At 39.1% G+C, this 27438-nt stretch overlaps 2 long non-coding RNA genes across 3 annotated transcripts in view; one reads left to right on the top strand and one right to left on the bottom strand.

Moving 5' to 3' along the window:
• Positions 1 to 27438, top strand: part of LOC140625298 (uncharacterized) — a 124879-nt gene that overhangs the window by 30043 nt on the left and 67398 nt on the right. The gene's annotated exons all lie outside the window — the stretch shown is intronic.
• Positions 23572 to 27438, bottom strand: part of LOC140625296 (uncharacterized) — a 41911-nt gene continuing 38044 nt past the window's right edge. Inside the window, exons 4-5 of the long non-coding RNA XR_012024653.1 lie at positions 25091 to 25175; positions 23572 to 24506 (exon numbers count right to left, since the gene is read on the bottom strand). This is a non-coding gene — a long non-coding RNA (uncharacterized lncRNA). The remainder of the gene's footprint in view (positions 24507 to 25090; positions 25176 to 27438) is intronic.

The raw sequence follows: 27438 nt of genomic DNA, 5'->3' as shown, positions 1-27438 counted from the left end.
AATTAGCAATGTTCATAAAATGCATATTTGTTATTTAAAATCCCATATGTACTTACAGAGTTTCTCTTATTCTGTAGATATTTCCCAGCTTGGCCAGAAAGCTGTGTTTATGGGCATTTGGGAGGAATTGAAGGTTGAGAGGGTTTTGCTCTGCTGTGGCTCAGAATGTAATATCCCACCAGGCTATCTGCACAGCTATCAGCAACATTAGTCCTCCGGTGAATCAGAATTCTACAGGATGTGGATTAGCATTTAAATGTAATAGGATCATACCAAACACTGCTGTGGATGAGATGCTGAAGCTATTTATTCCCTTAGTAACCAGTTCCAACTTGTATCGCACTAACTGAGAATTTTTTCTTGTTCCTAATCTTTGCAGTAAAGTGCTAGGCATGCAGTAGTATTTTTTTTAATTGCTGAAAGAATACTAGTTGAATGAATAAGTAAAAACACAGCAAAACAGATTAGCCCCTTGCCTCAAACAAGACTTAAAAATACGTCCTAACAAAATTATACCACTAAAAATGCAAGAATTGCAAACCTTGGGAAACCTGAATTAATATTTAATGAACAAATCTTCCCTTTTTTAGATAGAGAAAATTCTTTATTATTATTATTTTTTTTTGGTAGAAGTCTTCTTGACTTATGGGGTCCATCTGTCTCCTTGCCTAGTGACCAGTAAGATATCTAATGATGACTTGATCCTAAATGCAAAGACTGAAATTATTAGACTGAATGAGAAAGCTAGGCTAAATCAAGACTAAGTGACTAGGGACTAGGGGAAGGGTCATAAGCAAACAAGGATAGGAAGAGTACTGTGAAGGCTATCAAACAAGGAAGAAGCTGACTTGGGCATTTGCCATAAACTAGGAAAAGACAGCACCCCCCCCCCCCAGTAAGAAAAGTCAAATGGAACTTGTGCCAATGCAACCAGCATTTTCGAGCAAATCTATGAGCTCAGTGCTTTTCAGCTGCTATCTCCTTTAATCCTTATAACCCTATGAGGTGGCCGACACAGCGATCCCTGTCTTCATTTCAGATGGGATAGCTTAAGGCTCAGAGATCTAAAGTATCTTGCTAAGGTCAGGTCAGTGGTACACATTAAATATGAACTCACTTTTTTTTTTTTTGCAATTCCAAAACATTGGCTATTTCCATAATACCACGGTCTCTTCTTTAGCTTCTACCGAGAGTGAGGACAGACTAAAGAGAAAATATAAAATTTTAATATCCAGAGGAGAAAGATTGGAGTTAAAATGGGCTGGCCTCAGGTGTTGGGAGTCTGAAAATATTCTGAAGTGATGATGCCTTACCTTAACACTTACTTCCTAAATTAGATGAACACTGACATTGTGTCTATGTACTGAGAGCTGTCAACTTGTGCATAACATTTTTTAACATTTGCAAATCACCAAAAACTTTTATAGTGTCTGTAATGTGTAAAGTATCTATAAGTTGTTGGTCCAGGGTTGTGGCAAGGGGGATTCGAAGAAACATTCCCCACCCTCAAGAAGTTTGGAAAGTAACTAGAGGACAGGTAAAAAGTGAATAATAGGAACCATAAGAGTGGAGCAGACAAGGGTGACTGGGATGAAGATTCCAGGGTGATGGCTGTGGAGTGGTTTAGTAAGGGGAGATTTTAAGGAGACAGATTTAAGAAAGGACATAAAAATGAGAAAGGTTTAGATCAGCGTTTCTACAAGTATGGTCAGAAGACTCCTCCCGCCTCAGGAGTCTTGGAGATCTTTTCAAGAAGTCTACAGGGTCAAAAGTATTTTTATAACAATGCAAGACTTCACCTTTTTTTAAGTCTGTTGACTTTTGTGTTAATACTGCAAAGATCGTGGTTAAAACTACAGTGGCACTAATCTGTATTGGTGGCGTATGGGTGTTCTTCACTGTTATACACTCACAGTTTAACCAAGCTGCCAATTTCACTTAATATTCTTTTTTTATGTTTTAATTTTTAATTTTATTATTTTTAAATATTTTATTTATATATTCATGAGAGACGCAGAGAGAGAGGAAGAGGGACAAGCAAGCTCCTCACAGCGAGCCTGATGTAGGACTCCATCCAAGGACCCTGGGATCACATGACCTGAGCCAAAGGCAGATGCCCAATCACTGAGCCACCCAGGTGCCCCTACTTTTTTTTTAAGATTTTATTTATATATTTGAGAGAAAGAATGAGAAAGCAAGAGAGAGAAAGAGAGAGAGAGAGAGCATGAGTGGAAGCAGAGGGAGAGAGACAAGCAGACTCCCCACTGAGCAGGGAGCCTGACTTGGGGCTTGACCCCAGGACCCTGAAATTATAACCTGAGCTGATGGCAGAAGCTTAACCTTCTGAGCCAACCAAGTGCCCTTTACTTAAGAATGTTCTTGATGAAACAATGAAATAATTTTATTAACTCTCAACTCTATAGTATAAATCTTTTTAATATGCTGTATGATAAAGTGGAAGGTACACAGAAAGCACTTCTGCTGGATTGAAGGCTGATCATCTTAGAGAAAATACTTGTGCGATTGACTTGCATCCTGAACTAGAAATAGCTGCTTTTTCTTCACAGAACATTTTTTTCTTGAAAAAAAAAAATGACAAACAGACAACTATGGATATAAGAAGCCTAGATATTTGGCAGACCTTTTCTTGAAAATGAAATGAAGTGAGCTTGTCACTTCAAGGAAAACAACTGGCAGTATCTGTTGCCAAAAATAAAATTAGAGATTTCAAGTAAAAATTAGAATTTTTGGCAAACCATATCCACTACCATAAGCTTGACAGCTTCCCAATACTTGAAGAGCTTTCTGATGAGATAGGTGATGATATTAATGAATGTAATATATATATTTATATGTACTTCATATATATATTATATGTAAATAAAATAATGAAATGGGCCAACATTTGGAAGATTTGCCTAACTCAACCAATATTTTCCAAATGACTAATGCCTGATGGTACAAAATCATGAATGGGTAATCAGTTCATTCAACATGTAAGATAGCCCAATGGATTTTTAACGTAACAGAGTATGAAAAGTTTCATTGTATGATTTTAGATTTCATGTTGTAACTATCTTTGGAAAAAAAAAACTGCTTAGAGAATTTTGGTATAGCATCAAAAAAGAATAGCTATAATTATCTGAGGAATATCAAAATACTCTTTCCTTTTCTGACTACATATTTGCATGAAGTAGGATTTTCTTCATACACTTCAACCAAAACAACATATAGCAACAGATTGAATGCAAAAGCAGGCAAGAGAATCTCCATGCCATCTAGTAAGCCAGACATCAGTGATGTTAGTACTTTGGTTTTCCTCCATACCTTTCTTTTGTTTGTTTTTGGAAATATAGTGTTTTTTCATAAAAAGACATTGGTTAAGTTAATGTACAGTGAGGTTATTATTTACTATTTTAGTTGAGTCTATAAATAAATATTTAAAATGTTTTTCTCAGCATCAGTTCCTAATACAACATATATCAGCGGATATAATGCACACAAATATAAACTCTTTGGGTTCCTCGATCATTTTTAAGAGTGTAAGGAGTCCTGAAACTTTTTCTTTTAAGTCAGGTTTAGTGAAGTACACCTTACATACAGTGAAATGCACCAATTTTTGTGTACAGTTATGAGTCTTCACCAATGTGTCTACCACCACATTGAAGTTATAGAACATTTCCATCATCTCACAGAGTTCCTTTGTGCCCCTCTGTACTCAATCTCTTCCACTACTTTCCCTTCGGCAACCACTAAATTATTTTTTGTTCCTGTAGTTTTATCTTTTCCAGAATATCTTATAAATGGAATCATACAGTATGTGATCTTTTGAGTCAGGTTTCTTTCATTTGTAATAATGCATTTGAAATTCATTTACATTGTGAGTTTTTTTGGATTGTTCCATTTTATTGCTTATTGGTAGTTCATTATATGGACATATCACAACACAATTTGTTTATCTATTCACCAGTTAATATTAGGGTGGTTTCCATTTTTGGGAAATAATCAATAAACATTCACATGCAAGTTTTTCTGAATGTTTTCATTTCTTTTTTTCTCTTTTTTCTTTTCTTTTTTATAGAGATGGGAGGGGCAGAGAAAGGAGAGAGATAATCTTAAGCAGGCGTCACACCCAGTGTGGAGCCCAGTGTGGGGCTCCATCTCATTACCCTGAGATCATGACCTGAGAAGAAATCAAGAGTCAGACACTTAACAGACTGAGCCACCCGGGCACTCCTAAATTTTCATTTCCTATGAAGAATACCTAGGAGTTCAGCTTCATAAGATGGTTTCGATATTTGAAGATGCCAAGGGAAATATCCTAGAGAGGGAAAATGTAGGCAAACTACTCTACCTTTTTGCCCCAATTTATTCTTTTCACCAATATTTCACAGCTGAAATATCATCTCTGCCTTATTCTTCTCCTCCAGAAACACCCATCATCTATTAAGTAAACATGTAAGAGATGTCCCAGCTACATTGCTGCTGTTCTCATGGATTCTGCTTCGATCTATTAAATAGACCAGCTTAATTGTTGCGAAAGACTTGTGGGGTGGAGTAGTGGGAAATGATTCTGCAAAGATAGTTGGGATCCAGCTTGTGGAGGCCCAAACTAAGGAAATGCTTTTTTTCCAGCAATGGATGAAAATGAAAGAGCCTCAGGAGGGAATATATTCCTTACTCCTCTTAAGCAAGCTGCTTTCCAAAGACAGAAGATTGGGAGCATAGGCTTTAGGGAAATGCCTGAATAATGAGTAAGAAATCTGCTCTTTAAGAACATATCAGGACATGCTATGTTCCCCCTCAGGCCTCTGTGTTGCTGACCTCAGTGCTTGCTCTGACTCAGTGGTTACAACCAGCCAACAGGTGACACCTGGACCTGAGTTGTCATTGCTGCTTAGAGTTGAATGGTTCCTTGTCTGGGAATCAAGAAGAATCAATGTTTGGAAGAATTAACACAAGTTTGTTTCTATTTTAAATGATATATATTTTTAAAATATATTTTTTATTTATATTTATAAAAATATATATAAAATATATTTTTAAAAATATAAAAGCAATTCATAATTATTACATAATTTTGGAAAATTTAGAGTTAAAAAATTCTTTGCCCAAATAAATCACCATTCACACTTAGGCTATTTTCATTAGATCGCTTTCTAGCCTTATTTCTGTGTAATTGTGATCACATTCTCTATATTATTTTGTACTCATTATTTCCCTAATATTCCATCATAATCATTTTCTCCTTATTAAACTCTTTATAAAAATTATTTTAATGGCCGTGTGATATTTCATCATATAGCTCCAACATAATTTACTTAGTCATTTCTTTATTACCGAGAAATTGCTGTTTCTGTTTATCACCAGTATAAGTAAAGGTGTGGTAAACATCTTTTATAGACATTTTTATTAAATTGAATTTACTTTCTTTGTATTCCCAATAACAAAATCACATGAATACTTTTGAAGTTTAGAAAAAATTATAAAAAGAACCATCTCAAATGACCCTAGGAAGAGTTTATTTAATTTTCTCTCTCTCTTGCAGTCTAGCAACACTGCACACCTACCATCTGCTGACTCCTTCCTAGGCATGGCAAGAAAGAATCCAAAAAAAAAAAAATGTAGCTGGAGGTTTAGATTCTGAGTGTCCAATTCAGTTATACAAATATTGGTTGCCCACTGCACTCACGTTATGCATCATAATAGCAACTGGTTTCTGGTGAGGAGCAGGATCTCATTGCATCCTTACACCAACCTAAATTGCACACAATATTGTTGACCTCACTTTATAGAGGAGGAAGTAGAAGTACAGAGAGATTAACTGACTTGTCCAAGCCACATAGCTCATGAGAAGCAGAGCCAGGATTTGAACCTGTGTGGTTCACAGTCCCTTACTCTTTACATTACTTTGTTCTTCCCTCAAGAGCACTTGTGGTTAGGAAGTAAAGGTCCACAACATCTTGTATTTTACCTCTTTCCTGTCCATGTTTATGTTCTAGGAGTAGTAACATATGTAGTAGTAACATAGGAGGAGTAAGATACAAAGGGCGGTAGGATTTAAGCTGCTAATAGTGGAAGGTCAGCATCCACCATAACATTGGGGTAATTCTACATAAAGCAAATTACACAAGTCCTGGTCACTGGAAAGTTCTGCTGCTAATATTTGAGTACTTTGAAACATACTTACATTTTTTAAAAAAACAACACATACATAGGAAGGCAGCAAAGTTTGAAGTCCAGACACGAAAGAAAAGGAAACCTAAATTCTTAAGAAAAAAAAAAATTCAGACTGGACTAGATTACCATTTCCCAAATGGTATTTTACATAAAAGAGTTTTGTGGATCAGCCCAGTTTAGGATATGCTGCATTCTTTACCTTCCTTTTAGAGATAGATTAAGCATATTAAGGAATTCAAGGGTCTGAGAAGTCCTGCAGTGATACAACGGGCACTGAGGGGGGTACTTGACAGGATGAGCACTGGGTGTTATTCTGTATGCTGGTAAATTGAACACCAATAAAAAATAAATGTATTAAAAATAAATAAATAAATAAATAAATAAATTTAGTTCATCCAGAATTTCCAAGAGTTATATGTGCCCAGAACTCTTTTCTCAGGTGACCTCTATTTGCATCCCACACACTTGGGGAAATGGTGGACTAGACTCATTGGATAGTAATTCTCCTCAGTTTGCTTCTGAGTGCAGAAGCCAAGCACCATTAGGTGGTGGGCTCTAAGTGGCCAAGGAGGCTGGTCAGGCTCTGGTGGCTGTGTTTTTTTTTTTTTCTTTGTCTTGTCTCACCAATGAGAGACAACAGAGCAGTGAAACATGACAATTCCCACCAAATTCTCATATTCTGATTCATTTCCCTTATGCTTATGAAAACTCTAGAGGCCAAAGAGAGTTGTGCTTATAAAGCAGAGGAAGGCCCCTTCTCCACATTTCATGTGACACCTGGTTCAAGTGTGTTGCTGTTACTGGGAACACCTGCTGCCCGTTCTGCAGCCCAGCATCTCAGCCAACTGGCCCAGCTGGTCCTCTCTCCCAGCACATGAGCCATTTCAGGGTAGTGTGATGAAGTTTTGACGCAGCCCCAGAACTGCCTCCTACACTCCTCCCAGCCGCCTTTGGCTATTGTTTGAATGGAGGTGGTGATTGAATTAACAAAGCTGTTAAAAGCAGAAATGGAACACATGGAAAAGGACTTAGAGCCCTAAAAGGCAGCCTCATTTGCTTGCCAGTCTGGAGCAAACATGTGAGCTGCACTTAAGTGGTACCTGGTGATTACGGTATTAGGGGAACTTTGCTCCTTGATGCCTGTCACTCAGTGCTACTGAAAAGAGGTCTCAACTAGGGAGCCATCTGAGTGGCTGGGAACCATGCAAAGCCCTGTAATTATGATGCTAACTCCCAAAAGGTCAGAACTCCTTAATCAAACATTAATCAAACCGTTTTATAAATGGTAATGATTTTATCCAGAGTGGGAGGTAAAACAGGGACAGAGCCCTGAGTCCTCTTGAACCAAAATGGATTTTGTGGATAAGTGTTGGTGAAGGCAAATAGCTTTACTCAGGAAGATAAAAATCAGTAGCTGTTTTTTGTTTGTTTGGTTTTTTTTTTTAGTTCCAAATAACATTGTTTTCTGTGACTGTCTCATTACCTTGAATAACCACGTTAGAGGACCAGTTAAGGGATAATAGTCCAAATGTGCAGGCACTTCTCCCCTCCTTACCCTTTCTAAGCACATTCCTTTGTAAAAATGTTTAAATTTGCAGAGCCCACTTCAGTTTATGAAACACTTCCATTTGCGTTGTCTTGTCTGCTCTTAGCAACCTCAAAAGACGGTTAATCCATTACAGAGATGAGAAAACTGAGACTCAAGGGAAATTCTGTTGCTTTCCTTTAGCTGGTCAGTAGCAGAAGGAAGACTCAAACCTATATTGATCCAAAATGCAAGGTACTTTGTACATACAATGGCTTCTAGTAGAATAGAGCTTGAATTCTTGGATTTCTGAGCTATGTGGGCCTCTTATTCAATAATCAAGATCTCCCTGTCATCCCAACTTGCCCCAAATAAGAATTTAGGAGCTGACTTTTAATGACAAGGGTTCTTCATGTGCAAACCTCCCGGTTACAAATTAATACGTAAGCTGTACAAACAACCTTCACCCTCTCCAATTTCTGAGTCTTTAAAAATACATTTAAAGGACACATACACATTCTTTTCAATATGAAAAGAATGCATATTTGGTGATTGGTTGTATGAAAAAGCATAACCTTATTCACTAGGTCACTTATGTCTCATATATTTTTTTAGGCTTTGAGCTATATATATATTTAAGCACTGCCAATCAGCTGTGATCAAGCTAATGATAAATTTCTAGAAGATTTCATTATGCAACTGGTCTTGGTCATCCTGGTGGGCAAAGTGGTTTTCTTTGTGGGCCTGCATTGTGTGCACCCGTCTATAAACTCCAGGCAGAACACATTGGCAACAGCCTCCTCCCTTTTCCAATCCTCATTTTCTCTCCTTCCCAGGGTGTGAGCTCCCCAAAGTGTGATTAATCCATCTATTGATCGCCTCCTGCCATAGAGGGTGAGCTATGGCTAGCAATCGGTGCCAGGCCGCCTATGTGACCAGACTACTAAGGCAGGGTGAGAACAGACAAGGGCTAGCCAGGGCTTTCCAACCCTGCAGTCGGAGGGGGAACAATAGCTGTGCTTCCCACAAGTCTTGTGAAATGATCTCTCTCATCAAAATGCAGTTGATTCCTTTTTGAATGAATTATTATGTATATTCCCTGCTATCTCAGTTGGCTTCACAAAGGTCTAATAAAGGTTTATGGATAGAAAGAAAGAAGGTGATGGGGAGGGAGAAAAGGTAACCAGATAGAAGCCCCTGGAAATAGAGCCAAGCAAGAATGTGCTGCTTTGATTGAAGCATTCCAGGCAGATAGGATGGATGACCAAAAGCACACCAACTAAAGGGATTAGAAGAATAAGAGTATTATTGAGTATTCAGAGACACTACAGGGGGAGGTAAGGTGAAGATAACCCAAGGGGATAGGCAAAGCCTCTAGAGAGAAAAACCTACCTGGAAATGAAAAGAGTAAAATGAAATGAAAATATGGGCATTTCTCAAGGCTACTTTTGGCTGGCAAAATGAGGAAAGAAAATTTGGCCAGACAAGAATCAGAAAAGCTTTTGTTTTTTCCACTTTCTCTCCCATCCTGCCCAAGAGATAGCCAAGCACAGCTATCCTTGGCTGCAGATGCCATATTTTCTTTCATTCTGCTTCATATGTTTAGAAGAACCCTTCATCCACAAAGTCATACTACTTTTCATTTCAGCAACTCCTATCATAAGCAGGAAGTCACCTGGAATTATACAGCAACTTCCATTTCCTGTAGAATTGATTTTGAATGTCCCCAAGCAGGAAAACAAACAGTTGAAAAATTGATCAGTGGTTTAAAACCTGGTGGCCCTTCTGCATTAGGGAGAGTGGCAGTGTAAATTTTGAGACATCCAGACCCCCTTGTAGTAACTCCATGTCTCTGACTCATGTTAGCTTTTCTGCTTATCTATTCTGCCACATCTGGGAGACCCAGGAAGCCCTGACCAAGGACAAAAGAAATGGCCACAGTGTAAAAACTGTCAAAGTGAAACAGAAAAAAATATTGTTATAAAAATTTCAAAAAAAAAAAAAACGAGTTAATTCTGATTTATGTAGCATTTCTAGGCAGGTTACATGTAAAGAATCTAATATTTGTTAGGCACCTACTTAAATGTCAGTTTCTTGCTAGGGGTTAGGTGTTCACAGTGAGCAAGGCACAGACCTAGTAATCAAAGAATTTGTAGCTCACCAGGCCATTGGAATAGACCATTAGAATTAGAATACAGGGGGGTGCCTGGGTGGCTCAGTCAGTTAGGTATACACCTCTTGATTTTGGCACAGGTCATGATTTCAGGGTCCTGGGATTGAGTCCCACACTCAGTGGGGAGGCTGCTTGAGGATTCTCTCTCCCTCTGCCTCTCTTCCCCACTCATGTCTTCTCTCTCAAATACATAAATAAATCTTTAAAAAAAATAGAACATAGAACCAAAATTCTATAGAAAGGTTTTTAGCTCAGGATGAGCTGGGTGTCTAACCCAGTCACTGAATCTAGTCTTGGTGACTCTTATTTAAGCTTCCTGGAAGAAATGACACATGAACTGGAAGCTAAAGGATGGACAGGAGTTTGCCATACAGAAAAAGAAGCAGATGAAGAGAGGTAAAAGAGTAGGGGTGGGGGAAGCATAAGATTATTCGAGGCTGGAGAACCATCATCACACAGGTATGGAGGTAAGAGAGATCAGAGTACATTCAGGTAACCACAAACTATTAAACATGACCAAAGCTTAGCGTGTGAGCAAGACAGTGGCAAGTCACCAGGCTGGAAAGTCAAATCAGGCCCTGGAGGAGATGTTTAAGTATTTGGACTTAATTCTGAGGGCAACTGCAAAACCACAGGTGGATTTCAGTAAGGCTGTGATGTGATCAGGATCAGTGACAGTGTGGGGAATGGGTAGGAAAGGGACAACGCTGGAAGCAGGGCCCAGTTGGAAGAGGATGGCCCTAATCAGATCAGTGTCCTGAATTCATGTGCTGGCAAAGGGAATGGGGTGAAGGAAAAGGAGGAACCATATCCACTGAGAGTTTATCTAGAGAATATATATCTAATTATAAATAGGTTCCTGGAAGGGCCGAACACTTCTTAGATGCCCAGTATGTTGTTAACAAAAAATGTATAAATGAACACTTGCTCTTTCTAGTGGTTTCCAGGAGGTGGAGAACTCCAGAAGACAAGAAAACAATAGATTTGCTAGGTTCATATTCTATTTGAAGAATAGCCCCAGAATATAAAAGGAAAGGTTCTTTCAAATTCAAGTCACAATCCACATGTGAAAAACTGGCTGGACCAGACTGTCCCAAAGTCACTTTAGCAGTGTTGTTCTCCCAACTACCAGCCAATGAAGGCAAAGTTGCATGTGCTTGGAGATGAGCAGATCATTTCCCACAAAAGCAGTGTTTCAATGTTTTGCTTGGCACCAAAATCAAATTGGACTGGAGAAGATCGTGCTTTGGAAATAGGCTGAGATTTAATAAATGAAACAGTCTGTGAGAAATGTCAGTGTTTCCAAATATGGAGCACAGTCTTTGATAGAAATATTAATTCTTAGTATCTTTATTAATAAATTGAAAAGAGGGATTCTCTTATTGATGCAAATCACAGACGCTTCTAAATTAGGCAGCATTGTCAACACCCAGCAGATCACAATGTCCCCAAAGAGGTTAGAAATGAGGGGCAGGAAATAATAAAACAAGGTTAAATTTGGCTGGATGGAAACTACATCTGGGGAAAGATAATTCAAAAAGCAGATATTCATTGGGCCAAAGAAATCTGGACCACACTAGTGCCAAAGGAGACCCAGGTGCTATACCGGATGGCAGATGAGGTGGGAGTTTAAAATATGCTAGGGCAGCCCAAAGCCCATTTGGTTCTGGCCTGCCTCATCTGATAACACAGATAAAGATCTGGTCAGCCTCAGCATTCCACGTTTGCAGGCCAGTCACAAAGGAAATTAAATCCATTCACTGCCTTTGTTTTAGTTATAGAGATAAAACAAAAATCACCTACTAGAGCTATAAGGCCTCTACCGTTATCTCGAGTTCATGGCCAATGCTTTTCAGTTGAAGAAATAAAGGTGATTTGCATACAGAAGCTTGGTTCACAGTAACTCAAGATGTATGGGAAGTACTTTTTGATTATTCTCCCATTGTTGTCTCTTTGTAACAGTCTTTCGGGTAAGTGGCTAGCCAGTCAGACGGTCTACCTCTGTTTTACATGTTAAGCAGCTGAGGCATGTTTGCCAAGGGCATTCAAGATTGCTGGTCATTGGTCTCTCTGCTCGTGCTTTGTCCATTACAAGGACATTTTGTTTTTTCAAATAATTTATGATTTTGAGAGATTTTAAAGGGAAATGGAGAATTGTCATTCCAGTGTCCCCATAGGTCTAAGGGGGCATTGTTGGATGACTCAATGGGCAGATGAAGTATGTGGCTGAAGGCACTAGATTTTTTAAATTAGCTGATACATAAAGAAATACCAAGTAGTCTTCATGATAAAATTCAAAACTTTCTTGGACACTCTATAGTTTAAGCTTTATTATTAATCTACTTTGAATCATAAAAGGAAACATGGATAGGACATGACCATAATAATTTCATTGCTAGAGATTTAAGGTTTATATCAAGTCTAGTTTGAAATTTGACATAAAGGGAAGCAGGAAATGGAAGTAAACACTATGACTGCAAGGAAGATTATTTCATTATTTCCTCAATTTGCTTTTATTACTTATCAATCACATTCAGAGAACTTAAATGCTCCTAGAGCAAAAATATATGATTTCACCCAACTGTCATGCCTCCGTTTTAAACAGACCCATTGGCCATATATACTTTTGGGCAGAATTACAGGGTGATTAATGATGTGCATGCTCAGAAACTCTTCCCAAAACTAAAAATTGCATTTTGACCTGGACTAGAATGTGGGCACTGTGGTTTTGGAGCTTTGGTTGTAGTCAGAGTCATTTCAGTCATATTATCTGAGTGACAACTCATTACTACAATTCAAGTAAGGGATAGTTTGCTGCTTGGGTTTTAGTGAAGGATAGTAAATTTTATAGTGTATATAATTTGGAACAAGTCTGCGTTCAGCCCATATGTGGAAATCTGCCCGTGTGCTTATTATTATGCTTATCTGCAAATGACCAGATGGCCTTGCCCAAATGTAGACAACCATTTAGTGCCATTTTAAACCATTAAGGCTATTAGCTTTGACTTGAGATAATCCTTTGCCCAAAGGGAACTAGTTTTGCTGTCCTTCAGAGCCATCAAATGTAATTAAATGCCATATTGTAGAGTAAACATTAATAGATTAAGGAGACAGCACAGTCTGCCAGTCCTGGGTCAACCAGAGCAGAAGGAATATAGGAATGGATCAGAAAGATGATGTATTAGGTAACGTACTGGCTAAGCTGCTATAACAAAGAATCCCAAAATACAATGACTAAGAGAAGATCATTCATTTTCCTCTCAGACAAAAAACAGAGGTAGGTAGCTCTAAGATAGGCAGGTGCCAATTGTCTACAACTGCAACAACATGACATTTGCCCTTTACTCTTCATGTGGGAGAAGTCAGTTCAGTGTGACTCAGCCTGACCAGAAAGCCATCATTAGAACCAGCACTTATTCAAAGAGCTACCAGTGAAAGTAACCGGGCAAAACAGAAAGGCACAGTATTTTCTTGTTATTGCTGCTGTTTCCCGTCAGAACCAAGACCACGTCCACATTATTTCCACAAGGCCGTTGGCTCAGCTCTGCCCTGATCCTGCTTGGCTGGGAGACCTGGTCTCCTTCGATATTCCCTACACTCCCAGCTTCCGTCTTTATGGACAATGTTCTCAATGGGAGCAGATTCTCCAAGCCCTCCTCCTGGGTGGTATGACAATGGAGCTTGATGATTTAATCATGTATTTGCCAGGCTGCCTAGGAGACAGCTGGTTAGGGCTAGGATGCAATCTGTGGCTATGGAACAGAGCCAAGTAAACTGGGGTTGAAACTATGACCTTGGCCTCCTGGGAATGAACTCTAAGTCAACTGCACTAACTGGCCACATGTATGGCAAGGCAGTTATGTGTGATAATAGTAATAATAGTATACATTTGCATTTATGGAGCACTTACAATGGGTCAGGCTCTTGTCCAGTACTGTTAAAGGGATTATCCCCTAGAGTCTCCCAATTCCCTGTAAAATAAGGATGCCTACCATCGTTTCCATTTTTTCATGTGAGGGAATAGAAATTGAGAGAATCTAAGTAACTTTCATAGGGCACATAGCTAAGAAGTAGTGAAAACAGAATTTAAACCCAGGCAATTTGATTCCAGAGCTCACACTAGTCCTAGGAGATTCCACATATTGAAGACAGAACACAGATAGAAGTTGTTTCCTGTGAATAAACTAGCTAGCTAGTATGAGCCTCTTGATTTTCAGTTTAAGGCTTTATTCATTAAACTTGAAGTTTTTGAATTTGTAAGTTAGGACATCATTGTTTTTAATGTACCAGAATCCCATCTTTTGTGCTAGTGACGACAGTCCCAGAAAGAAAAGGCTGATACTAAAGATGCCTACACCAACCACATTCTCAAGAGGTATTTTATCAAAACCTGGGTTGCCGGACACCTGGGATGGCTCAGCAGTTGAGGGTCTGCTTTTGGCTCTGGCCATGATCCCGGAGTTCTGGGATCGAGTCCCACATCGGCCTCCCTGCATGGGGCCTGCTTCTCCCTTTGCCTATGTCTCTGCCTTCTCTCTGTGTCTCTCATGACTAAATAAATAAAATCTTTTAAAAAATCTGGGCTGCCAAAGAACAATACTCAATCATCATCATTGCATTACTTATACACTGCTAGTAGAATTATAAATTGTTAACATTTTCTGGAATGTGGCTTGATAATAATGTATCAAAAGCCTTAACTGGGGGTCCCTAGTTGACCCAGGCATTCACTTTGGCAAACTTATCCTGAGGAAATAATTTGAGAGAAAATTAACAATGATGGGATCAACCAAGAATTTTAGTCACACTATTGTTTGTAAAAATAAAAAGTTGAAAATACCCTAACAATCCATCAAGAAGAGATTGATTAAAAATTTGTGTTAAATCTTTAGTATAGAATTCTATTTAGCTATTTCAAATGGGAAATGGTACCCACATTTGTTTGTGATTTGCTAGTAAATTAAAGATGCTTGTGATGTGTTGATAAATAAAAGAAAGTAATTATCAAATAATCTGGATAGCACAGTGTATTAGTTTCCCAGGACAATCGTAACAAATTGCCTCACATAGAAAGGCTTAAAACTTTATTATCTCAAATTTCTGGAAGCTACAAGTCTAAAATCAGAGTGTCATCAGGGTCCCTTCCTTCTGGAGACTTGGAGAACATGTTCTATGCCTCCATCCATGATTCCATGGTGTTCCTTGGCTTGTAGATGTGCCACTCCCATGTCTGCCTCCATCTTCATATTTGGCCTTCTCCCCCGTGTGTCTCCATGTCCTCTTTCTGTCACTGTATTTGGGGCCCACTCTAATCCAGGAGGATCTTATCTTGACACTCTTACTTATTATTTTTTAAATTGAAGTATACTTAACATATAATCTTATATTAGTTTAAGGTGTGCAACATATTGATTCAACAATTCCATACATTACACAATGCTCACCATGATAAATTATTACAACATTGTTACTATGTTCTCTCTGCTGTAGTTTTTATCTCCATGACTTATTTATCTTATAACTGGAAGTTTGTAACCTATTCTCCTTTGTTCATCAACCCCCTTTCTTCTGGCAACCACCAGTTTGTTTTCTGTATTTAAGAATCTGTTTATTAATTTGTTTTGTTTTTTAGATTCCACATGTAAGTGAAATCATGATGTATTTGTCCTCATTTCACTTAACATAATATGCTCTATGTCCAACCATGTTGTTGCAAATGGCAAAATCTCATTCATTATTTTGACTGAGTAATATTCCATTGTGTGTGTGTGTATAAAAAAAAATATATATATATATAGAGAGAGGACATTTGGGTAGCTTCCATATCTTGGCTATTGTGAATAATGCTGCAATAAACATAAGGGGGGGATATATCTTTTTTTTTTTTTTTAAACACATTTTGGAGTTTTTTTTTTTTTAATTTTTATTTATTTATGATAGTCACCAAGAGAGAGGGAGAGAGTCAGAGACACAGGCAGAGGGAGAAGCAGGCTCCATGCACCGGGAGCCCGATGTGGGATTCGATCCCGGGTCTCCAGGATCGCGCCCTGGGCCAAAGGCAGGCGCCAAACCGCTGCGCCACCCAGGGATCCCAAGGGGGGGATATATCTTTTTAAGTAAGTGTTTTTGTTTCCTTTGGGTAAATACCCAATAGTAAAATGACTAGATCATATGGTGTTTCTAATTTTTTGAAGAATCTCCATACTGTTTTCCACAGTGTCTGCACGAATTTACATTCCCACCAACAGTGCATGAGGGTTCCCTCTTCTCCACCTCCTTGCCAACACTTGTTACTTCTTGTCTTTTGATACTAGATGACTGGTGTGAGGTGATATCTCACTGAGGTTTTGATTTGCATTTTCCTGATGATAAGTGATGTTGAACATCTTTTCATGTGTCTGTTAGCCATCTGTGTGTCTTCTTTGGAAAAATGTCTATTCAGATCCTCTGCCTATTTTTTAATTAGACTGCTTTTTCCGGGGTGCCTGGGTGGCTGAACATCTGCCTTCAGCTCAGGGCATGATCCCAGGATCCTGGGATCCAGTCCCATATTGGGTTCCTCACAGGGAGCCTGCTTCTCTCTCTGCCTATGTCTCTGCCTCTCTCTGTGTGTCTCATGAATAAGTAAATAAAATATTAAAAAAAATAAAAACAGGGATGCCTGGGTGGCTCAGCGGTTGAGCATCTGCCTTTGGCTCAGGACATGATCCTAGAGTCCAGGATCAAATTCCACATTGGGCAACTTGTGGGGAGCCTGCTTCTCCCTCTGCTCATGTCTCTGCCCCCACCCCCATGTCTCTCATGAATAAATAAATCAAATCTTAAAAAACTAAAAATAAAGTGTTTAGATTGGGTTTTTGGGATTGAATTGTATTATAAGTTCTTTACATATTTCAGATATTAACTTCTTATTGTATATATGATTTGCAAATATCTTCTCCCATTTGCTAGGTTGCATTTTTGTTTTGTTCATAGTTTCTTTTGCTGTGCAAAAGCTTTTTATTTTGGTTTAGCCCCAATAGTTTTTGTTTTTGTTTCCCTTGCCTGAGGAGACATATCCATAAATATGTTGCTAAGGACAAGGTCCAAGAGATTACTGCCTATTTTTTCTTTTGGGAGTTTAGGGCTTCAGGTCTCACATTTAGGTATTTAATACCTTTTGAGTTTTGAGGTCCTCACTTTAATTGTATCTGCAAAGACTCCTTATTCTACATAGGTCACATTCTGAGGTTCTAGCTAGACATAGTTTGGGAGCCACAGTTCAATCTATTACATATGGCTTTGTTTTTATTTTATTAAAAGCATGTATTTATACAAATACATATGTAAAAGAGAGTTTATCATAGCTGTATTGGACTTTAGAGTCAGACAAATGGTCTTTTGATCCTAATTCTACCCCTGGCTGACTATAGACCACCAGCCAATTACCTTAATTCTTGAGGCCTCATTTTTCTTATAGGGGATAATTCCTATTAATAATAGGATGATAATACTTCACAGGGTTATTCTAGGAGTATAAGAGATAACATACAAAAACTGCTTAGCATAGTGGTGCCTAATTTGCAGAAAGTTCTCAGAAAATACCAGTCATGATTTTTTAAAGAAAGAATTCTGGAAAGATAAACCCCCCACATGGTGACAGTAGTCATTTGCTATAGGGGTTCACTATTCTAGGTAGTTTTATAATTTATATCTGTATTTCATAAAATTTTTAGCTACACATATATTACTTTTTTAAATTCCAGAAAGAACTAATAAATCCATTTCTATTTAGGGAAAGAACAACAAGACTTATTAGATTCTGTATCCTCTGGTTAAACATACACACTTATGAATAAGCCAGACATTGTAGATTAAATTAGCCATGCAACTAATTTTAAAAAATATTCTCTCCTAGCCTTGAGAGCTCTTCCTCTCTCTCATTCCTCATTTTTCCAAGCGCAAAATTTGTTGGCTTCACTGACATTTTTCAGTGCCAGAGCCACAATATGCTGACAAACATTTAGGAGTAACAGCATTTCTTAAATGTCCGCAGTGTGAAGGGTGATGCATAGTATGTTTTGAAAGATGGGCTCCTTCTGTGGGAAGATTTGTTGACTCAATGCAGTGATGAAGAAATCTGTCAGAAGTAGGATTTGGGGGAAGAAAGGGCAATAGCAAAGTTGAAACCTAAAGGTTAGGTCACGTGAAATTGTCTAATGGATTTGCATACTCGAAGGTACATTTTTAAGGTTAGCTGCCCTTTGAGAAGGGAAACACCTTACCTGAAAAAAGTGTTTTTGTTTTTTTTCCGTGTTAAAAGCAGTATGTGGTAAATCAAGAGAATGTAAAACACAAGCACAGGTGCACACGTGTTCCTGTCAGCACATACAACCCCTATATGTGAAGAAGAAAAAGGCAACTCTTTTTGGGGGGTCTCATTAGAAAAAGATGACCCTACCAGGCAGGTGTAGCCCCTAAAGCTGCCTGTTTCAGCAAGTGGATGCACCTTTATGCAAATTAAGAAAAGAGCACCTTCTTCCCTGACCTGGAATACTCTCTTACCAGAGTATCCTCTGGGTGCCCCTTGTCAGAGGACAACCGGAGTGACTGCGTGTGGTGGCCCTGAAAACGACTACAATTGCACCTACAGTTTTTAATGCTGTATTTTGTAATATTTGATACAAATATTCAATAATACAAATACAAAACAATACTTGTAATAAACATGCAAGTCATGGGGCAAAAAATTTAAAAATGAACCTATCAACCAACTTAAGAACTGAATCATTACCAGTGTCACTGCTTCTATTTCTTCAGTCTTCACTGTCCCAATCAGTCTTTCTCTCAGGGGAGGGAATCATTATGTTGAATTTTGTCTTTATTATTGCCTTGACCTATTATCTATCTATCTATCTATCTATCTATCTATCTATCTACCTATCTCCTATGTCACATCAGGTTGAATGTAGCCAGTCTTCTGTGACTTGTTTTTATAACTCATACTATCATGTAACCTAGTTTATCACTTAATTTACAAACATCTTTTATGCCATAGAATTTTATTCTGCAATACTTGTACAAACTACAAAGTATCCCACTGTATGTTTGGACCATAACTTAGCTAATTCTGTTTTTATGTTAAATTAGTTAAATACTAATACACTCGATTAACATAGTTTAATGAAAAGGCAGATTTTGATGTTATTTCCAAGTTGCTACAAAACTATCATGATGATTTTTAATTTCATCTACCGGATGAAATCTACAGGAAATCCTGAATCTAAAGGAAATCTTGGACAACATCTGTGATTATTTTCTTGGAACACAGGCTTAGACATAGAATTAGTGTGTCCGTGGTTTGTGGATTATAAGGCTTTCAATGTGCATGAATACTGGTGACATTGTTAAGGTGATGAAGAAGCTGCCCAATGGATATATGATACCTAAACCAAGGAAGTTCAGAGCTAAAATAATCCTGTAAACACTTCATATCTGCTCTCGTCAGAGAACTCGTCTGTGCAGCAAACCCCACAGGGCTGTGCTGTCTACTCCGACTCCAGGAACTCAGGGTTTGCCATAATTCCAATAATGGTGCCAGTGTGGGGGTGGTCATCTGGACGGGGTTTAGGGGGTGGGTGGTGGTGGGGAATTCTCAGGTAAGCCCAAAGAATCACAAAACCAATCCAGGGAAATTCCTTTGGATCCAAGAGGACCACAGGAGGAGGCAAAGACACCTACCTTTCTGTGCTGTAGTCAAAATGAAGGCCAGCCCAAGAAAGAGGACTTATAAGGAGATTAGAATATGCTAAAAGTGGAAAGGAGGGGTGTGGACAGCCAGCCTACCATCACAGCCCAAGTCCATCCCAAAGGGAGCCTTCCCCTCAATGAAGGAAGAAGTAGAGACTTTAGAAGGGGGCAGGACCCACCAACCTCAGCTCTGGCTGAGAGGATGATTAGAAAAGCAGGCAAAAGTCCACACGAAGAGCCCTTCTTCCCCAGTGGAGACTGTTAGTCATTGCCTCCTTTGGCCTTGACAGATACCTAACAAACAGAAATATCATTTCTATGTTAGTATATTAGTTGCTTTAAAAAACAATTTAGAAAAGCTCTTTCTTTTTTCAGGAAGCACTTCTATTTTTCTAACTGATTAAATTACTTGAATACTATGCTTCAAATCTTTACAATTGAAATGAGCATGGTTTCCTTTCTATCATGTCTGGAGATCAGAAATTAAATTTGTGTGTTAAGTAGATTGTCAATGCATTTCAAAAGGTCATAATGTCTGAACTTAAGCAAAAGTAGGTTTTTATATAAGGCAATGTTCTCTCTTCTCCAAAGAAAGGCCAATAGTTTCTTTTTGTTTCTGTTGGCAGCACTGGCCTGTTTTGCTACATGATCAAACAGTGTCTGCTCAGTACAATCAAACAATAGTAGCGGTTACCACTGATTGAGCATTTATTACATCTCAGGCACAGGCCAAGTATAAAACGGTTGAATCTAACAACCCACAGGGAAGCTGTTGAAGTTAACAGAGAAGCAATCTGAGGTTTAGTGAGGTCACCTAATGGGTGGGCTACCAGAGGCCATGACCCAGTGGCACACTACCTATCTTCCGTCTATACCCAGACCAATGAGGGTGGGAGGTGCGGGGTGGGTGGGGGGTGGGAGGGGGCAGGTGGAGGGAGAGTCACCCAGATCCTAACATGGAATGGGGGCAAGAACAAAGGGATGTGGGGTGAGGCCTGCCTTGTTACTTGGGTGGGGAGGAATCATCCTGAATAGGCTCCACTCTTACATTCCTTCTCTACATGTCTTTGGGTGTTGCTTCCCACTGTTTTCCCTAAGGCTTTTTTTCTTTAATTATAGTCTTAAAACGGTCATGTCGACATACTAGCTTTTACATCTTTTGAAAAAATAACACCCTTCTTTAGAGCGCATACGTAAGAGAAATGATTGCTCACCTCACCACCACTTCAACGTTCAGGGGTAATTATGACCCAGCTTAGAAATTAAATCAAGCATTTCTGTTCCAAGCTTCAGGATTGGAACTTTGAAGGATGAAAAGTTTGGAGCTGTAGGACTCACTATAAACTGAGTTTAGGAACTTTCTAAGCTCTGTCAAAGTAGCTTTGCCATCATGAGTATTTCATTTTCATTTGACAAAGAATGCTTGAACACCTACTGTATGCCAGGAACTATCCCAGTTTCTGGGAAGACAAAGATGGCTAAGGCATTGTCCCTGCCTGTGAGAAGTGAGGAGAAGACCACAACAGAAATATGAACGATTACAGCAAAGCAGAGGGTCTGGCTGCCAGTAGAATCAGATGGAGAGTTTTTAAAAAACACCATGGCTAGATTCCACATTCAGGGATTTTGCTTTAATTGTTCTTGGGTGGGGCCTAGTCATTTTTACAAGCTTTCCAAATGATCCTCAAGTGCAGCCAGGATTCACAATCACTGGAATTGAGGCATGCATAAGAATACCCAGGGAGGGGTGCCTGGGGTGGCTCAGTGGTTGAGCATCTGCCTTTGGCTGGGGTCATGATCCCAGGTACTGGGATCCCCGCAGGGAGCCTGCTTCTCCCTCTGCCTGTGTCTCTGCCTTGTTCTCTGTGTTTCTCATGAATAAATAAATAAAATCTAAAAAAAAATTTTTTTTAAAGAATACCCAGGGGAGTCCATCTAGAAGCTTCTGAGGAGGTAATATTTGAGTTAAATTTGGAAAGATTGATGGGAGTGTGCCAGACATTTCAGGGTAGAGCTGAGGAAGGGCCTTGGAGGAAAATGGAAAAGCCTGGACCAGATTCCAACATACAACTGGCAAGGTGACTTTCATGGAGTGGCTGGAGCACTGAGTGGGTCAGAGCTCAGTGGGAGATGAGGCTAGAAAGGCGAAGTGTGCAGTGGAGGGGAGGGTACAGGGAGGGATCAGGTGACAAAGAGTCGGACTGAGAAGATAAGATTCTATTTTAAAAGTGATAAGTGGCCATCAATATTCTTACACAGATCCCAGTTGCAGTGTTGTATGCGTGTGTGTATACGGAGAGAGAGAGAGAGAGAAAGAGAGAGCTTGAGTGTTTAGGAGAGAGGAGGAAGGGTTGGGAAAGAAAATCCTACAAAGAATGTATCTGGCAATATATAGAAAGAAACTCATGAGTAAGTTCTTGCAGTACTTCTGGTGAGATCTATACAAGTAAAAGATAAAACAATTCACACATTTCTTGTTTGTTTGTTTCCTTGGGCTTAGGGTCAAGAACTACAATCTATTAAAAACAAGTGTTTTCTTTGTTTGTTTGTTGAGTTTTTGTGTTGTTGTTACTGTTGATGTTGCTGTTTTGAAAACCTACAGGGTAAGGCAGTGGGAAAATGAAGGCAAATGTGAATACAGGCAAAGCTCCTGCTGTCCTGTCGCTTACAGTCCAGGAGCTGAGGTTGTAGGTGGTGTATTTTCCAAAGACATCTCTGAAAGAACATCAAGAAGTGAAGCAAGTTGAAAATCTACACAAATTCAAGAGGATTTGGATGGGTATAATGTGAGGATATTTGGAGGATGTTAGAGACATTTGCTACACTTAAAAAAAACTTTTATAATTGGCATGAGGGACGTCAGTTATGGTTTCCCAGATGTTGCTTGTTGCCCATATCAAAGACAGGATTCTTGGTTGAAGGGACTGTTAGATATATCCTAGCATAGAATTTCTTATGTTCAGATTATTTTACTTTTATAAATGTAGCATGTGCCATAGAAGAAAACGGAGTTAACTGGAATTGTCCCAAACAGCAATAATTGTAAAATGTTCGTTAGTTTAGCCTAATGACCATTACAAGTGTCCACATGAAGGCACTAGGGTACTGTACCAACTATTTCTAGCATCCTGTGGCCTAATAGAAATATTATGCCCCAAGCGAACTAAAATATGCATGAGACCTCTTACCCTCAAGTATTATAGAATTGATCTTGAGTAATAAGGATGAGGATGATAGGTTTATTATGATTTACTAACAAATATAAATTAAAAATCCACTTATAAATATCCATTTGTATGCAAAATCATTATTCATGATAATAAATAATTTTTGACGTTAAATTAAATTAGCGGAAGATTGGGGGGAATATGGATTCAATCAGCAATTTCTTGCTTAAAAAAAAAAAACAACTCAAGCTCTAAAAGCTGATGAGGTGTTTTAATTATTTCGTTTCACATGTGGAAAGAATAAATCTGAAGGAAATAGCTTAGGATTCTTTCCAAGTTTGAATTACAAATTATCCCAGGACCCTGGGGAGAAGCAACAGCAAACAAGTTTTTAGGCGGTTCTTTGTCAGGTCAGCCTTTCGATCAATATTGAAAGGTACCTCAAGGACCTAATCTTTCTCTTGTGCTGTTTCCCAGAGTCGAGAGAAATTTAATCTTCTTCTTGATAGGTCTATGATATGTGTTATTCATGTATATGTGGCTGGTGTCCCGGGTCCAAATCCTATGAAAGTTGCTTCATCTGGGTATCCCGTATCCATCTCAGCAGAGCCCTGTGAAATAAATTGCCCCATTGCCCCTTTAGCTTGAGGTCTGCACCAGGGACAGGTGGCGCTGACTGTCCCTGTGCCCTGTCCATTGGCCATCTGGACCTTCACACTCATGATGGAGGAAGCAGGTGCTTTGGCAACACTCAGAGCAGAGCTGGCTTATATGCCACAGATTGCCGGACTCCCATTTCAGAGACAGTATTCTCTGATAATCCCTTTTCCCTAAGCTCCACTCTGGACCAGCTGTCTCTTTAAGGAGAGAGGATCCACATGACGAGAATATACCACATGGAACAGAAACACTCCAGGAGAGAGAAGACTATGTTGTCCCAATCTGGTTTTTATTTGCACTCTCTTTAGTTCTCTCCCATAAGCTCCCACCCCCTATCTTACAGGGCCAATTTTCTTGCTCTGAGGAATCCTTCTTACCTTGGATTCATACCCTTAAATGTGGATGTGAAGGGCGACCTTGAACATCCCATGGGAATAAAAGTGTACCACTAACCATAACTCAACCCTAGATCTAAAAATCATGCAACTCATTCTAGATGGCACTAAGAAAAAAAAAATGAACATGAAAGATATTACCAAAAAATTCTCTAAATCACATTTGCCCCCAGTAAAAGGCAGTAGCAGACATATCATTTCATAGGCAAACTTGGCAAATCCTTAGGAATTCTGTGGCATGAGAAAAACAACACCAAACTAGGTAAAAATTTAGTGTTTGACTGAAGCTTGATCTAGTTTCCAGCCTCTCCACGAGTCAGCAGGAGAGGTATTATTTTGGTGCTGGTTTTCTAAAAGTCTTCCACACAGAGGATGTTTTTTTTTCTTTTTCTTTTTTTTTCCCCCCCATCTGCAGTGATTTTTCTTGACTCTAAACTTCCCGCTTGGCACCTGAGCAACCTCCTCAGGCGTTTAAACTGCGAAGGGGAAAGTCTCAGGCATCTCAGAAGTCTGCGTAGTCACAGAGTGATCTGCCTGGAGCTGCTGTGCCTCCCAGAGCACCTGTAAACTGTTCTCCCTCGCGCCAGGCCTGAAGGATACCTCCTTTTGGCATCGACATAGACAATTTCTTCCTCTGGTGCAATGCAGCTTCCACATCAATTGATGCCGGGAGCATTCTGCCGAGAAACAAGAGTAAAAGGAAAATCAGCAGCCAAGTGACTGTATCATTTTTTAAAATACTAATTGACCTTGTCAAGATAATTACTGCAGATTGGGAGACACTGTCTCTGGCAGGTTAGATGGAAAACTTACTGATTCTGGGGAGAATATGCTAGGAAAAAAGTTTGCTGTGTTGAATGAGAAGCCTCAGGCTATTTTAAAGGCAAATGCTTCTTATTCAGAGATCATGAAGCTGAGGGACATATGCTTGCTTTAAATCTGGAAGAACAATATATACTCATGAGGTTGTGTTTTGTCAGAGCCTCAAAGCACTACACAGTCCTAAAACCCTCCTTTGAAGCCAAGAGTATTACTGTCTATTTATATCAGCTCAGTGATTCAGTCATTCAACACCCAGTTTTCAAGCATCTACTGTTTCCAGTGCTGTATTAGGTTCTACGTGAAATGCAAAGGTGAATCACATGAAGTGCCTGAGAAGCTTGTGCCATCATAAGGGAGGTGTTATTTTCATAAATCAATATAATACAAGATATCCAGAATTTGTTTAGAAATGTTAGGCACAATTTGGAAGAGGTCTTACCTGGAAGTAACTTAGGAATCATTGGGACCAACCATTTCATTGGAAATCTTGGCAAATTCACCAACAGTTTTCAAGGAGACCTAATCTGTACAAAAAAAAAGAAAAAAGAAAAAAGAAAAAAAAAGAAAAAAGAAAAAGAAAACAAATCTGATAAAAACTGGTTAAGGTATAATTTACCACAAACTGGGTTGCCAAAGTAAAATAGTTGCACTGGTCTTTAATTGTTAGATTATTTTATCGTCAAGTCAACATTGATTCATATGTATGCTCGGTACTCAGGCTGGAACTGGTCAGGGAGCAGAATGGAGGGAGAAGGGTCTTTAGGTTCTTTTCATTGATGGTTTGTTTTCCTCATAAAGAAGTCACTCTTGAAATCTCATCCTATTCAACAGGTATCTAAGTTGCCCAAGGATATAGATGACATGGTGGTAATGGCAGATCAGCAGATGAAGCTAGGAGAGATATTTATTGTGTTTGATGACAAGAAAGATTCCCAAACCATCTCAACCAGATATAACAATGTGTTTGCTCTAACAGGATGAAACTTCATAGTGAAAAGAACCTGTATTTGAGTAAAAAAAGTAAGTGAATGTGTGCAGATGGCAAAGATGTGGCTAAAGGGCAGCAAGCGTGGTCACTACCAACCTGGGAACCATGATTTCCTGTAAGCTCAGTGTGAGCCAACCATGTAAGGAGGCATCCAAAAAATTGAATACACACTTAGTCTACATTCATAAATGAAAAATATGCCAAACAAGGGGGCTAAGCCCCACTAATGTCTAAACTGGTCAGAAAATATGTTTGGAATATTTTTTATCACATTTTCAGAAGATAGTTGGTAAATAGCAAATCACCAAAGTTGGCAAAGGAATTTGAGAACCATGATACAAAGAATTCTTGAATGAATGAAGCATGTTGAATCTAGAGAAGAGACTTGATGGTGGAAAGTACATGAGGATCATCTTCTAATAAAGGAATGGCTGCCGAGAGAGAGAAAACATTAGACTTTCTGGATAGCACTGACGGACAAAAATGGGACTCAGTGAAAGGAGTCATAGACAGAGAACTTCTAGTTCAACACAAGAAAGAATTGTTTAGCAATCAGAGCCACCATAAAAATGGCAGCCTTTTTTTTTTCTTTAAGATTTATTTATTTATTTGAGAGAGAGAGGGCTCTCGGGTATGCACATGCGCGTGGGGGGAGGCACAAAGGGGGAGACTTTTCAAGCAGACTCTGTACTGAGTGCAGAGCCCAACATGGGGCTCCACCCTAGGACCCTGATCTGAGCTGAAACTAAGAGGCAGAAGAGGCTCAACTAACTGAGCCACTCAGACACCCCAAGATGGTAGTCTTTTTTTTTTTTTTTAGATTTTATTCATTTATTAATGAGAAGGAGAGAAACAGAGAGAGGCAGAGGGAGAAACAGGCTCCCTGCTGAGCAGGAAGCTCGATGCAGGGCTCAATCCTAGGACCCTGGGATCATGACTTGGGTTCCGGAAGGCAGACACTTAACCAACTGAGCCACCCAGGTGCCCTAAGATGGTAGTCTTGATAGATAATAAGTTCTGTGCCACTGAAAGCATTCAGGGAGCATATTTAATGGTGTATTAGTGTGAGATCACGTATCAGACAGGAAAACAGGACCAATGACTATTAATGTCCTTGATAAATCAGGGATTCTACGAGGTTATGTACATGATCCTGGAGAATTATCCTCTGTCTGTGTTCATCTAAGCATCTACATTCATTCACAGTATTGCTCTTACCAAAAAAATCATTGAGAAAAAGACTTATTTATTTGTCAAAAAGTGCATAATACAAGACCTACCTTGTCACCATGGCTCATAGATAGACACTCAACAAGTATTTGTCAAATGAATGAATTCGGTTTGTAATACCAAACAAATGAAAACAAAACACAAGGCTGTATGAATAATGCAGTATGGGAGCATGTGAATCAAATGCCACAGTTTCCATCTGTCTGTTTCCTGGACATGGAGCAAAAATGACAAAAACCTCAGTATCCTCAAACTTTATTCACTTTTTTCCCCCCCTCACTTGACATCACCTTCCATCCTCCTTTAGGAATTCAGTTAGAAACCCTTAAGCTCCAGACAACCCCTCCCCCAACTAAAAGGAATTTTCTCTCAGTTTCTTACCCTTGCTGACTGACAGATTAATCAAGGTGAAAGACTTTCAGTTACTGTGTCATTTAACCAGGCCTACGCATATAATATCTTCATCTATGATTGTGACACAAAGCTCAGAAAGCAGAATCAGATCTCAGCAAGCAGGGGGATGAGGCATTGGGGATTGATCAGATCCGAACCTTCCCTCCAAATTTCTC

This window comes from Canis lupus, chromosome 36 (genome assembly GCF_048164855.1).
Source record: "Canis lupus baileyi chromosome 36, mCanLup2.hap1, whole genome shotgun sequence".
NCBI lineage: Eukaryota > Metazoa > Chordata > Mammalia > Carnivora > Canidae > Canis > Canis lupus.
Note: the sequence above shows the minus strand (reverse complement) of the source record. Positions and strands in the feature narration are given on the sequence as shown.